Genomic DNA, 15878 nt, shown 5'->3' on the forward strand with positions numbered 1-15878 from the left:
AGACGTGTTTTATCTTCGGGGAGAGTAAGGGAGCGAGGAAGTGGCTGAGCAGAGGATAAAGGGTCCTGTTACGCTGCTGTCTCCTTCTCTGATCAACCAATCAAGTGCGGGAATAGTGCTGAGTCAGCCGCTGGGTGCTGCTCACGTCCGAATGCAGGGGGAGGAGGGGTTGGCGGTGGAAGAGGATCTTAGCCAGCCAGTGTCTGCAGTGGACTGCAGCAGCATCAGCACCACTAACCTCATGACAAGGGGCCTTGCTGGGGAGAGAGGGGGCCGAACCGCCGAGCCCCCCCGAGTCTCAAAGACTCATCGCTCCTGATGGACTTTTATTTTACACCATTTTCTGCAATGCTCATCACAATCCCATAGATATTAGATCCACCCTGAATGTCTGCACTGAATGTCTGCACTTTGATATATACGTCCCACTTTTCCCTCTGCCTCTAGTCAGTGGGTAATTAGCAGGGAATAAATACGGCCAGCCACAGAAGATAAAGTTTACAGCCTGACCACAGGTCAACTTGTTTCATTACTATAGTGTGCCTTGCATTAAGCTAATTACCAACTGGCAAACATCTTCATCAGACATGCACAGAGGCCTTCATTACGACGGTTTGTCTAAGTCCGCTTCATTTAAAAGCTGCATTACAGGAGATTATTGCAGTTTTAAGTGGATTTTAATGACTATTTTGTAACAGCGGGGGCTCACAACTGTCATCTGGAGTCAGCCTTATAGCACGTTGACGTGACAGGAAGTGAGGCTTTCGACGGGTTTCCAGGGGCCTCGCCCTCCTACGGCGTGGCTGCCGGATGGAGAGCCGTGGCCTGACAGTCAAGTCAGTCACTGAGTGAGAGCCACTTGTCCTGATAAGGACAGAAATGAGAGAGAGAGAGAGAGAGAGAGAGAGAGAGAGAGAGAGAGGAACACCAGACAGTCAGAGGCCGAGACACAGAGCATGTGACATGGTGAGTGAGTGATGGGAGTGGCGGCGTGCGGCAGGTTGTATAGCGAAGCCCGCCCGGTGTCAGGCAATACATTCTGAAATGAAAATATCACAGTGAGCAAGAGTGAGAGTCCGCTACGGGACTGGTTTCAAAGTGTCACTCGTCCCGCGAGGGCCCGTACATAGTGTTGGGCTGGCAGCTGCTCCGTAACACCACCTGTGCTGCGTAAGTCTCCCCAGGGACGCCTCGCACCCCCGCTGACCTTCCCACTATGACTCCCTGACTGTCTCTACCACTACGTCTCTCCCTCCCTCTCTGCCAGTGTCCAGCTGTCCCTAACCCTCCACCCCCTTGTCTCCAATATAAGGGCAGGAATGCAGCGGACAGCACAGTCCCAGAATAGACAAGTAGCCAGCCCTATCTCCAACCATGCAGTCAGCCTGATAGAGGGCACCTACAGTAGCAGCCACGCTCATGCTAGAGTGCACACACGCGTGCAGCACCCCGACCCACATACAGTCCACTTCCCCGAGCTCTGGAAGCCGCTTCGACTTATGAATGCACAACACCTTTTACTTATTGTCGTTTTGATCTTGACGGAGCTGCCTTACAGTTTAATGTTGAAAGAGCGCTCACCGGTGAAGCTTTCAGCAGGCATCTAAGCGAGGTTAATGATAAAACGCTATGTGTGTAATGATTCTGTTTGATGTCGGATCTGAGCGGAGGTGCGCAGGGTGAAGGAGGGTTGCCCGTTTGATGAGTGTGTGGGCCACAGATTGCCGGAGTAAAGCTCAGACAGCGTAGCGAAGGGATTCTCTCCCTAATCTACTGAAAATCCTGCTATGAAAAGGATTTCATGTGTAGCGCCTTCTCCCTCTGAAGTTGATATTCGCGCTTGAACACACACAGAAGCTTGCTGAGCAGTACGCAGAACGTACACACTCGCTCTTACTGTCTGTCTTGTGTGGACATCCATACATCATTGTCCACAAAAATAGTACATTCACATTCACACCTCGGAAATCATGAACAGCCATACAGTTTATATGCTTGGCAGCGTAGAATACACACACACACACACACACACACACACACACACACACATACACACACACACTGCAGTGCTGCATGTTGCAGAGGTAGAACAACAGCAGCTCTGGGACAGGTAGAGAATTCAGGCCATGCAAGCTCGTCCTCTTCTTCTCTGTGTGCTACTTTCTTCCACCCTCCGTTCTCCCCTCTCTTTCCAGCCTCCTTTCTTTCTTTTCCTCTCAGTTTTTTGTTTTTTTTCTCAGTCAAGGATGCATCCCCCTCATCAATTTGCCGGTCTCTTGGGTGACAAGTTTATTAAACACGAGAGAGAGAGAGAGAGAGAGAGAGAGAGAGAGAGAGAGAGAGAGAGAGAGAGAGATGGAAGCAGAGGGAAAGAAAGAGTGAATGGGCCCTGTCTTGCTCCTTAGTTCCTGACATGCACTGCCAGTATTTAAGCATTTATTTTTTTTATGTGATTTGTGTGCAGTGAGGCCGATGTATTTGTTATCTGGAGAGGGGTGGACAGCTTTGATGACAGTGTAATCTCTCTCTCGCTCTCTCTTTCTCTCTCTCTCTCTCTCTCTCTCACACACACTCACACACACTCTTTTGAGAGCCAGAACCCAGCAGAGCTATAGGCTGGGACTGTTTAATACCGGTTTAAATACTTAGGAGCAAGTCAACTGAAATTTTTGGAAGTGTTACATTTTGGTGAAAGCAGTGGGTGTACATAGTGATGACAGAGATGATTCCATATTTACCGCTATAGCTTTTGACAAATGTTACTCAAACAAGAGGAAATCCTTTTTTTTTTTGTTGTGGAGTATTTTCTGTGGCGGATTAATCCATGTTTGGTGCTCTAGTGAGTGTTTGTGGCAGCAGGACGGTGTGTGTGTAGGATTGAGTCAGAATAAACTACAGTGTGTGTGTGTTCATGGTGATGAAGAACATGTCACCCGGTGCCACAGAGGTGTGTTTTTTTATGGAGCTCTATGGCTCAGAGGAAGAAGAGATATCAGGCTGTGATACACAAACAATGCTTTTGTTATTTTCCTAAGATTTGTTGACAATTAGAAAAATATAAATCAGCCTAATCCTTTAAAGCTGCATTAACTGTTTTGACTCTTGGGGGGCCGCAGAAACACGCTGTGTACAAAACATTGATATATGACCTTAACGCTCCCATACTGTAGAAAGGGAGATGTCTTTTTCTTATGCCTCCGCATCAGCATTATATTTTTGGGTTGTCCGTCCATCCATCAGGTCTTATAGGATCGAGGGAGGAGGGAATTTCTTCAAATTTGCCACAAATGTCCACTTGGACTCAAGGATCGTCGTGTCTAGAAGGTCACTTGGGAAACTCTCGCAGGATGGTTGAGGTTAGGATAGGTCGTCGGGCATCTTGCGAGAGTTTTTCCAAACTTTTCGCAATTTGCGGGATACCATCTAGACACGACCCTCAAGGATGAACTGATTAGAATTTGGTGGTCAAAGGTCAAAGGTCAATTCAAGAAATCATATGCTAATTATGACAATCTCAACATTTTGAAAAGACATGGATGTAAACTGCAACTTGACTGGTTGGCGGAGGCATTCAACCGCAAGGTGGTAATTCTAGTTTTTATTATAAAGCAGGTCTGGGTGCTATGAAAATACTGCAAAAGTATTAAAACGCTCAATCCAGAGAAACACACACAGCCCGTATTCAGAAACTGTGCCTTTGTCACAACTATACAGTCACCTGTAGAAGTGCTACCGAGCTAAACTCGGTGTGTCCCCGGCTGCAGTGATGCTGTGAAGACGGCAACGCTGACCAATCAGAGCAGACTGGGCTTTTTTTCAGGAGGGGGTCTTAAAGAGAAAGGCGCTAAAACGGAGTGTTTCAGACAGACAGTGAATACAGGTATATTCAGACAGACAGGTTGAGAAATATAAAGTGTTTTTTGAACATTACAGCATGTAAACATGTTCTAGTAGAAACCCAAAATACAAGTATGAACCTGAAAATGAGCAGGATATGTCCCCTTTAAATAGGTGTAGTGGAGAGCAGTTGCTCATTTACACCTTGTCATTCATTTGGAGTCGAGCTTATGGCTATGTGATGGCAGCAACTTCTTTCATTTTCATCTTCACCAAAAATATCCCGACAAAAATATCTGTCTCTGTAGCTGCTAAATGCTGCACTATGTTCACCAGCTAGTGTCTGTCTCCTGTTTGGTGCTGAACATGACGCTGATGAGAACGGTGAAAAACAATGAGCTGACAGATGCTATAAAGCTCTTTAGAGCCGAGGAGAGCTGCAGTTGAGTAATAATTTGTCGTTTTTTTGTTCGTTTGTTTTTCAAGTCAGGTACTGTGTTGGATTAGATATGCAAAAAATCCATCAAGTCAAAAAAACAGAAAGAAAGAAAAAAATTCCAGACAGAAATATCAATAGCTTGGATTCCAGGGCCAAGACTCTGCTTCAACAGTTTATTTCCTAATGATTAAATGATTAGCTCGGCTAATTGAACCAGGAAATGAGTGAGTTCCACCAAGGACAAGCAGAGCCGTGCAGCTAGCAGGAAGACTGCTGAGAACATCATCTCTGTGCCATCACGCTCAGGCAAGCAGCAGCGCTGAACGGCCCGAAACCACAGGCCAAAAAACATCTGATATTACAAGCGAGAACAGAAACAACAGAGAAGAGAGACGGAGAGGAAGTGTGTTAGCGCGAGAAAGAGAGATGTTCCACATAGCGCTAGAGGTCAATGAGAGTTAATTTTCCTGCTGTCCTATCCACTGGCTTCATTAGCAGTATTGGCAGTTGGGTGATGAATTCATTGTTTTCTCAAGTTTGTCTGCAACCATCGTTTATATGCGCTCCTCTCTTATCTCTTAGGGCCCTGCTCCATGTTTTTCTCATCTCTTTTTCATCACCCACATTGCTAGTTCTTCTCCTTTATCTCTCTTTCTCCCTCACACACTCTCTTCTAGTCTTCTTCATCTTTTTTTACCCCTCCTCTTCCTTCTTAAATCCATTCTTTTTTGTATATTATTGCTTTTTCTATGCAGTAACGTGCGCACTTTCAAGGGCAACGTCTTCTCTGTTTGCGTCTCCTCTGTTTGCGTACTATGTGTCTGCATGTTTGTGTGTGTTTTGTGCATGCATGTACAATGGATTCTTATTTGATGCGACGTGTGTATGGACAACCCCTTTTCTTATCATTTCCTCCTTCTCGCTCTGTCTCTTTCAGGTCCCAGATTTGTCCGTTCACTTCCTCCTCCTCCTCCACTCTGTCACCTTTCGGACCAGACTCGACCCTAAAATGCTTTGCTAAAGCTGGTAAAATGGAACCAAATCAACTGTTCAATGGATTTGGTCCCCTTCAACCAGCTGTAGCTGTGCATTGATCACACATGCAGAGAGACATACAAATGGACAGAACGTTGGAAAGACTAAGAAGCTAATTCACTGGAAAACAGCTTTAAAATGTAAAAACTTGAAGCTGAGTTAAGCTTCCTCACAGAAACAAGTGGACAGAGACACAGACACTCGCCCACGGATAAATACACAGCATGCACCAGTTACTGTGTGGATTTATCTCTTTCTCAAAGATTACCCAAAAGACACTCAAGTCAATAAAACATGCCAGGTAAGTAATTATAGATAGTACTGTATCTTGGTGAATTTGTATTTTGTACCACAATAATTGCATTGTCCTTTGGAGACTTTTTTATTGTTCTTGGCACATTTTTTAAAGTGTGTGTTTGGTCCATGAGTGTGTGTGTGTGTGTGTGTGTGTTTGTGTATGTGTCTATTACTCCTAATGCACAGGTCTGATCAATAAAGCTCCATCCTGAAGTTCATATCAACTGCTGAAGTGGTCTTTGCTTTGTGTGGTCTTACTGGGGTGGGTGGTAAAACATATAATGTGCTGGGGGTGAAGAGGAAGGAAGTATACAGAGTAAAAACCACAAGGTTAAAAATGTGTGGTCAATATAGAATTAATGCATTGCTACTGTTGTGGCTGTAAACCAGTGGATAAATCATGAAAAAAAAAAATAATAATAAATCAGTGGATACATTTTGAGCGAAATGACTCGCTTCACTATCAGAATTTGATCGGTTCGGTCTGAAAACATTTGGAGAGCCTAGAAGAGCCGCGTCATTGACTTATTTTATCCCCATTCAAGTGAGCATATGTAGGGCTAAACAGGAAGTTAGCCGGCTCGGCCGGTGGAAGTCTCTGGTGCACTCGGCTCTGCCGCATAGAGCACTTAACCTGCTGCAAAAGCAGTACGCAGCAGTGAGATGGCCAACAAGAAGTGTCATATATACTGTAACTGTACAAATGTAATCCACCCTCACCTGCGATCGGGCGTGGTTTCAGAGCCCTCAGCGGATAAGCCCCCCCCCAGCCTTTCAGAACAGAATACTGCTTATTTTTTCATTAATTTTTTTCCTAATTTTATATACTTGGTGATTTTTTTAATCATTCCAAATCGGCCGGGTGTGACAAACTCAGAACACATATTTATTTTTGCTTTACCCAGACTTTAACAATCAGCAACAAATAGGGACATGTGTGTTTAAAAGACCTAGAGTTGAACTGTCTGAAATCAATCTGTATCATATATTAGTTTGGATAAATAACACAACAGAAATGTATACAATTTAATACAATAAAAATAACACTTTGTCAAAGCAACCCTTGATCTTCTGGGGTTTTCTACCCGTGGGTGCTGGGTTAAGTGAACCCATTATGTGTCAATTGTGACCCAAGGATTTTAAAGCTGGGGTAGGCAACTTTAGAGAAACCAGCAAGAGTAAGATAGATTTTGAAAGTATCCAACTGAAAAAAAATTAGGCAGACAGGTAGGCTTCACAGTCCTGCGACAGCCACAGATACCAGATTTGTTTCTATTTTTTGTCAGAGCACTTGATTTATTGATTGCTGTCAGGATGTAACAAGAACAAATATCACAAAAAATGCTTCTAAAAGAAATTGTCTCCCAGCATTATGTGTATAGGGTGGAATAAGAGTGATGGTGGAAGAGAGGGTGGAGGAAGACAGAAAGAAGGGAGAAATGAGAAAATTAATTCAAAAAAAGGATAAAATGGGAGATGAAGCATAAATTTGAGCATTCCCATGGTTCATGCAGGTTCTACACCCCACCTCCTGTCTGTATTTTTTTCCACTCCTCGAGTATCGCCCGCTGTGCGTGGCTCCGGAGGTGTGACAGATGTTTTAATGTGGCTGCGATTCCTTATCACCACTCAGCTGAAAGCTCCATTTGCCTCGGTCCGCTGTGATAGATGGGAGGCCGAGGCTGAGCGGAGAGGAGGCGCTATGCTAACGAATGGAAGAGGAGGCATTTCAGAGGCTGAGGAGGTGGAAGGAGGAGGGGGGAGGGAGGCACGATGAAGATGACACACACCGCTGGAAATGGTAGATGTGGTCATTTTCTGTTTTTCATGTCCCGGGTGTGATGAGCAAGTGAGTAATTATAGGAAGGGAGGGGTGTGTACGCAATTACACTGGGATGAAACAGTGCTTGTCAAGAGCGGGAGCACTGCTGCAGAAATGGAGAAATCAAGCAGAACATACACGTTACAAATAAACTCGCAAATAAACAAACAAACCGACAGCGGTTTTGATTAAACCTCTGTGTGTTTACAACCCGTTAAATCTGTGGGATTATTAAAAGTCAGTGGCATTACATCTTCTCGATGTTTCAAAGCAAGAGAGGAGAAGGCAAAACAAGAAAAAGGGCAGGAGTGATCCATCAAAGCATCATACCTCAACCTGTGAACCAGGGGCGTATTACAGAAACACAAAATGCTTCTGAGACACAGGACACTCCCTCTCTAAGATGATGGAAAAAGTGTTTTCTAGAAGGCTCGATGTCTTTTGCACCATATATAATATACTATCTGAACAAGAATATGGTTTAAACGCCAAATTCACACCAAGCGGCGACGACATGCGGCTCGCTGCAATAACCACATTTTTCTGTCGCCGGGAGGCGTATTCATTTGTTTCACGTGTTGTTGCCGCACTTCACTGCAGAATCAAACGGCCACAGCTCGCTGAGCTCTTTAGCAGCAGTGCAGCTGAAACATTGCATAGCAGCTCGCTGCAGGCCTCACTTCGCCGCTGCTCTGGTGTGAATTCGGCGTCAGAACTGGTAGAATTATTTCACTGTTATGATGGAACTTGAATATACAGTGGGAGTATTTCTTGATGTCAAAAAAGCATTTGATACATTGACTATTGACTAAAAAAGAAAAAGATATGGCTTGAGAGGGGTTACACACCTGGTCAAAGTTAATGTGAGGAACCTTTAACTGGTTATGAAACAGTCTCAATACTGATGTCTCTATATGACCTACAGAAGTTAACGAGACCATCAGAGAGAAGATTGACTATTTTGAATAGTTATTCTTAATGCTTTGCATCGGTGCCACCGCTTACGATTCTGGCGAAATCAGACGAAATCATGCAGGTTCACCAGAAACTCCTACAGCTCAGACCTCCAGCATGGCCTCCAGCAGCGACCAGCTCATTGTGGACTGACCCAGATCCGGCTCGCTGCCGCCTTCGACCTGAAGTTGAAGCACCGGTGGAAGGCGGAGAGCACTGCGCCTGGCAGCAGCAGCGGCTCCTCCTCCGGCCACGAGCAGAGCTTGGCCTTGCTAGGCCTTCCCGCTGGGAACCAGCACCAACACCACGCTGCTGGAGGCCCAGGCCGTATTGCTGGGCCCGCTGGAGGGAAGGGAGGCACGGGAGAACCAGAACCAGGACTGAGCGGGGCAGACTGTCAGATCCTGCTGCAGTAAAATGAGAGGTTTTCTAAAGGGAGTCTGGTGCTCGGAAACACGACCGCTTTTGTCCACAGGGACCTTCAAAATAGACACAAAGTGAAAGTTCCTCATAGTAACTTTAAGTACCTGGAAAAAAAGGTTTCTATATATTCAAGAACCAAAGAACCCACTTTTTGTTAAATGAAAGGCTCTCAAATTTAGAGAATTGGTCGATTTTTAAAACAATACAAATCATGTTTAAGATTCCAGTATTTATTTATTTGCACTATTTGCTATTATTACTATTATTACTATTTACAACTTCCAGAACACTTGACTTGTATATAGACATTTTATTTTATAAGTGTATTCTTATTTTATTGTTCGTTATTATTGTTCCTAGCTGTTAAATAAATCTGATTCTGATTCTGATTAGTACCTAAAAGTGTCTGAAAATTGTTTAAAATGACAAGTCTATATGATTTGAGAGAAATCTGCATAGCACGACTGATGTAAAAAATATATAGGTATATATATATAATAGCACAATATGTAATTTAATGGAAAAGTGACACTAAGGAGGTCAATGAGAATGGGTTGGGTAGGCGTAGGGGTAGGGTAACATGGTAGGCACACTCTACACCTTTTCAAAATCTCTCCGTTGTTGCATCGTTTACCAAAATTGTTTGTGTAATAATTTACAGACTGCACTAAAAAAAAAAAAATGAATCGGGTTGTGATAATGACATAAATGTAAGGAGTTTAAGTCAACACCTTTAACCTGCACTGCCATGTATATTAGTTTTAATGTTAATATTCCAAATATCCTTTCCAAAGACAAAAGGTAATATCAGACGCTAAATTCTTTTATGGAAAACGGGCCGAGACTCCGACCGAGAGCCGAGGCAGCCGCTGCAGAGCACACCGGCCCATCACGGCATATGATAACGCCGGCCTTTACTGTACATCCATATATTTATCAGCCCGCTGACATTGGAGAGCAAGGAGCAACGTGCCAAGTCACATAAAACAATAGGAGACATTTTAATATAGAAATTGAAATGGAGGTTAGAGGGATCAAAAAAGGAGGGGGTACTTTTGCAAAGTGCTGTGTGAGTGCATACAACTGTGAATGTACTGAAACACAGTGTGTGTGTGTGTGTGTGTGTGTGTGTGTGTGTGTGTGTGTGTGTGTGTGTGTGTGTGTGTGTGTGTGTGTGTGTGTGTGTGTGTGTGTGTGTGTGTGTGTGTGTGTGTGTGGTGCCAGGACTCATCATTCACACTGTATTGATGTTTGACCACATTCATCAGCACTGGCTGACATGGCTCTTTAAAGGAGGACTCCTTTTCTCAACTTTCAGCCTCTTTCTCTCCTGTTGAATCCCTCTATCTTACTTTACCGTCTCCTGACTTTGAGCTTTTTTATCTTTTATCCTTTCCTCTTTTCTTCATCATCATTTCTTCCATCCAGTGCATCACTCCTCACCTCCTCTATGCCTATAGGCAAAAACACTGGAGGTTGAAAAGTTTAGCAGAGTACTGCAGTGATCACGGTTGTTCTTGATAAACACACCAGGTTGAAAGATAAACCACGACTAAAAACACTCCCCACCCCCAGAGTAGGATTTAACAGTTATTTAAGACTTTCAGCAAGGATGTGTAAGAAAAAAAACAATATGAAACAATAGGTGACTAAGCAAAAATATGATGCCAAAGGGAATACATAGTGTAGCTTAAATCTCTTAATAATGTTTAATTGTAATTCCAGGCCACAAATTTGTTTTTGTTTGTTTTCCGTTTGACATCATGAGACAAATTTTAAAAAATAAATATGAAATGTAATATAGCTGACAACACTACCTAGGTTAAGGAGTCTAGGGCTCCAGTTTGTTCAGGTTCTTTAAAATTGGGGAGAAGAGTAGCAGTGGTCTGCAAGACAGTACACCAGAAAACAGTTGAAGTATGAATTTATTACACTCTAAAATGTAGGCCTACCATAAGAACAGGTGGGGTACACCCTGGACAGGTCACCAGACTATCACAGGGCTGACACATAGAGACAGACAACCGTTCACGCTCACACGGGACATTTAGAGTCAACAATGAACCTGCATGTCTTTGGACTGTGGGAGGAAAACGGAGAACTGGGAGAAAACCCAGGCTTACATAGAGAGAACATGCTGACTCCACACAGAAGGGCCCCAAGCCGGGTTTGAACCTGCGACCCTCTTGCTGTGAGGCGACAGTGCTCACCATGTTAAAACAGGAAATTAAAATGAATCAAGGTCCAGCACAATAATGAGGGAAAGAATGGAATCTAAAAGTCCAGTTAAAAGGAGGACTAAATGCATCCACCCACATGTTGTGGCCCTCACTGATCACTGCCCCCGTGTTCTCGGACTCAGAGCAAACAGAGCAAACTTACGGCAGTAACAGCGTACACGTAGGCTACCGCCAAGGCCACGCCTCACGTGCCACAGTGCTACACCAGTCCCAAAGGGTATCACGCGGCGAGGCAGAGTTCCTCACTCTACCGCAGCCTCTATGGCACGTTATAACACACACTCCAGAGTATTGCAACACTCTAGACTCTGTTCGCCGTCTTGTGGCCCTCTCACTCCTGTTCAATCACTCCTTCAGTTTCTCTCGTCCTATCTGCGTCCCCTCATCCCTCCCGTCCCCTGGTTCCTCTGCTTCCTCCTTCCCGTGCTTCCCGTCTCTCTCATGTAGCTTCGCTCTACCTGTAAAAAATCTCCTTGCGCTCTGAGGGCAGCATATTTATGCGGATGCATTTACATTGTAGTCAGTACAGACTACATGGCGTAAATGACACGCCAAAAGCAAGAACGGAGTTCTTATTGCACGCTAAATACCCTGCACATTATCGTGTCATTCATACGCCTTTTCGTGCGACCTGGCTGACCATGCAGTTGCTTCATGAGCAAGCCTCACTTGAACAGTGGGCAGGGATGCTGACGTTGTGGTGGGAAATACACCATAACAATATGAACATATCTCTGAAATATAGCTCTGCCATCTGTACATTTAAATAAATACATGAAAGAATAAATGAAGAAATAAAACCAAGGATTTGTATGAATGCAGCTTGATCTTCCATGATTTCATGGAGGGGACATGAATGAATCTGAGCATTATCTGAGGAGCTGTGCAAGCAACAAAGTTAACTTTATTCATGTTTAAAATTGTTACTTGTAAAAGACGTAAAACATCACTGTTATGAAGCTGCATGTTCCCCGTCACCGTGAGGTTTTGAGAAGCTCATTTTTGTTATGTTGTTTGCAGTGAGTGCTCCATGGATGCAAAAGAGCACCTGTCAGTCAAAACATTTTGAAAAGAGTAAGATTTGACAAATCTTAATTTTACTTTTAATAAACTCACTGTCATCGATGAATGTCTTTCCTCCCACAGATTGTATGCACGTTTCTGCCTGAACGCTATCTCCTGACATGTTAGCACACGCCTGGAGCTCTGCTAAATATCAACAGTGAAACAAGTTGAAAAAGCTGATCAAATTCTTAATTTCATACTCTGACAAACCCAGAAATCTTTTTTTCCCCTTATATTGCTTTTTCCTAAATATATACCAACATATGACCAATTACCAGTTAACCTCTTTACTACTCAAACAACACTGCAAGTCACTTAAGGCAAATGATAATAATGATAATGTTAAAATTAGTATTTAACAGAAGTTTTTTTTATTATGGTAACATCTATGACTAAATAAATAAACTTCAGAAAGATGATACTTGAATAAATGTATTTGCAGCATATTGTCACCCAGTCGATGTTGGATGAGAAGAAGCCCCCTAGTGGACAGAACCTTCACAAACAGAATGTACACAATTAAATGTCCTATCATTAAATGTCTCCACATCCACCTTAGCGCTGCAAGTAAAAAGCTGATCTGAATAAGGAGCGAGACTTCCTCAGCTATGCTCTGATGGAGCATCTGTCTAAATTGTTTATCGGCCTTATTTCCCCATTCCTCAGGGGGGAAGAAGAGCAGATTCTGCAAAAGGAAATTAATGAGAAAGGAACTTTTTACTGTGGATTGCGTTCCCCTGTAAATGAAAAATGACAGTAATATGCTTTCATTCAATAATAGAAGAGAATTCAGTAAAGTAGTTTGGTGTGATATACTGGAAGGAGCATCAGGCCAAATGTATGTTCAGTGTGTGTGTGTGTGTGTGTGTGTGTGTGTGTGTTTATGGGAGCGATTGTCTTCAAACACAGAACCTTTGGAGCTAAATAACACTCGTACGAGCGAAACGCACGTCGTGCCAAATTACTGACTGCTCAGGAATAACCGAGGAATCCTTGCATGAGCCAACAGACGCCATGCATTATGTTGTAGGACAAGACGTGAGATCAACATCTGAATTCCATCGGAATTTTAATGAAGTGAATCTAATAGTTTTTACACTCCAGCAACATCTCAAGGTGCAGCAACATCCTGCAGCACACAGACACGCTGAAACCATATGAAAGTGTTCCGTCTAGTATGAGCTCACACAAAGATATATTTTTAATGCAGTAATCCCAACAGCCTCCTGCATTTTGTTTTAAATCTCTATCACACCCTCCGATATATACATACGCTACATAATTAAATTTGATAAGCTTATAAACTGACACGTTTCGAGACATCCACTACAGAAATTATGTATTTCTGTTTGGGCTCTCTGAGACCTGAGCTGTAAACCATGGTTAAAGACAATGGATTTTCATCTGTTCTGTATCTGTGATTGGTGTTGATAGGACTTTTCACACCAAAACTAACCCTCCCAAACAAGTGGATTTCTGTTTTGTTTTTTTGTTTTTTTCATAGGAGGTCAGACCTCTCTGGGTTCTAACTGAGCCCAAACATGTAAGTAGTAAAATCATAACATATTGTATTTTTTTGTCTGTGAATGACTTTTTGGCAAACAAAGCAAATACATATTTGTTCCTATAGCATAACAAATAAAACATGAAATATTTTGAGTTGTCCATGTTTTCACCTTAGAAACTTTAACCCTTTCACAGTGTGTTTTCAGTTCATGAAAGTTAATCATAACCAAGATGGCTTTGAAACGGCAGTCCACAGACCAATGGGTGATGTCACGGTGACTACGTCCACTTCTTATATACAGTCTATGGATTTACTATGGTAATAAGTAAAGCAAAGGGGTATTTAAAGAGGACATGCAACATGCATGTTTTGTCCCTTGTAAACACCTTGCATAAAATCTGATTTGATGTCTGTGCGCGCGTCAGTTTGGGATTATAACCGAGGCAGGACTAATAACAATAATCAGTAGTGATGGATATAATAGAGTGATAATAGTAATATTAGTAATAATAGCAGTACAAATTTTAGAAATATGACTACTACTACTAATAATAGCAGTAGTAGTAGCAGTAATAGTAATAGAAATATGGCTGATAATAATGATAGTAGCAGTGGCTGTCAAGCAGGGCCGCGGCAGCAGGCGCAACCACGATCCAAGTGTAACTCCAATCCATGGATACCTGCGAGACGAGAGAGCACAAAGACTCGGGGGGGAAGAACTGAAGTCGGTTGACTGCTTCATTTCCACTTTAAAATAAAAAAAGTGGTTATTGCAATCTTAATAAAACACAGGGGTTAAGTCAAGATAACTTGTTCCAAAGTACAATCATGTGCATGAATTCAACCTTGTGCAGTTGGGGTGCTATATTTGTACAGCGTGCTCAGTGATGAATGACCCAGATCAGCATTTTTACTTTAATAGTGAGGCAGTGATGGACACAGTACATTTTATGGTCTGAAGCGGTGAAAGAGATCTGATCGTGTGGCTCTGGGTGGGGAGCTTGGGTACAGAGGATTGAGATGTTGACAAGTGGAACTGCATGGAAAAACAATTGCAGCTATCTCACTGGTGGGGTTTTCTGCTTTTTGCAGTGTAAGCCTCTCACTGCATGAGCCTAGAACCACTGCAGTCCATGCAGACACCAGTGCAGTCAATTCCTGAAGAGTAAGGCAGATCAGAGACAACTGACAGGCATGACAAGAAAACCAGCTCTTTCTGCTTCCTCCCGTATTTCACTCCTTCTTTCCTTTTCGTCTTCTTGCCTTACCTTGAACCCCTTCCCCCTCCTTTCTCTGTCTTCCTTCCTCCCTTCCTTCCTTCCTTCCTTCCTGTCTCTGTTCCTGCTACACAAGGGCTTTCAGTAAAAATATATTGATTCCTGCCTCTGTCCTCTCTTGCCTCACCTTCCCCCCTCCACACACACACATGCACATGCTTGTCTCTCTCCGTACGTCTTCAGAGAAGAAGAAAAAGCGAGCAGCAACACTTCATCCAGTGTGTCATAAATAAAAAGGGCTGGTGGATATTCAATCGACTGATAAACTGACATCCTGTATCAGCCAAAGTGAAAGTCAATGGAAGAGCAGCCGGGAGGTCTCCGGCACAGACTGCTACACACACACACACACACACACACACACACACAAACACACGCACACACACACACATTCACAAATAGGCAACCGAGAGGACAAATATGTTGATCAGTAGAAATAATGGTTCCAATACAGACTGCTGACCATTACAGTGCTGTTTTTTTACATCTACATGACATGTAATTATGGAGTCCGATAAGTCAATAATCAATATTAATGAATGCACTCAGAAGAATTCACAAATGTATTTTGTGTATCATATATAAATAACTCTCTCTCACAAAAAGTTCTGTGTAATAGAACATGTCAATTTGATCATAAATGTAGTCATAGAGATATTATGGTGAGTTGTTGTGTCTTTTTAGCCAAACAGCTACCGCGGTGCTAATGTGGCAGCTAGGTGGCTCACGCTAGCCAGCTGCGGCCGTACTCAGCTTGTGATTGGCTCGGGCGGGTGTGTGGGCGGGACCTTTTGCCCCGGTCACTACTGTGCAGACTCTGGCTCCAAATTATATTTTGGCTTCACTTTTGTACAGTGGCGATGCGTCATCCATCTACCTGTATATATGCAGTCGTGATTTACTGAAAAGGAGGGAGACAACTCAGTCTGGTTCACATTTGACAGTAAATGATATGATTTCAGATCACAGAGATGCTTTATCC

The sequence above is a fragment of the Sebastes fasciatus genome, chromosome 8, assembly GCF_043250625.1.
Source record: "Sebastes fasciatus isolate fSebFas1 chromosome 8, fSebFas1.pri, whole genome shotgun sequence".
Taxonomy (NCBI): Eukaryota; Metazoa; Chordata; class Actinopteri; order Perciformes; family Sebastidae; genus Sebastes; species Sebastes fasciatus.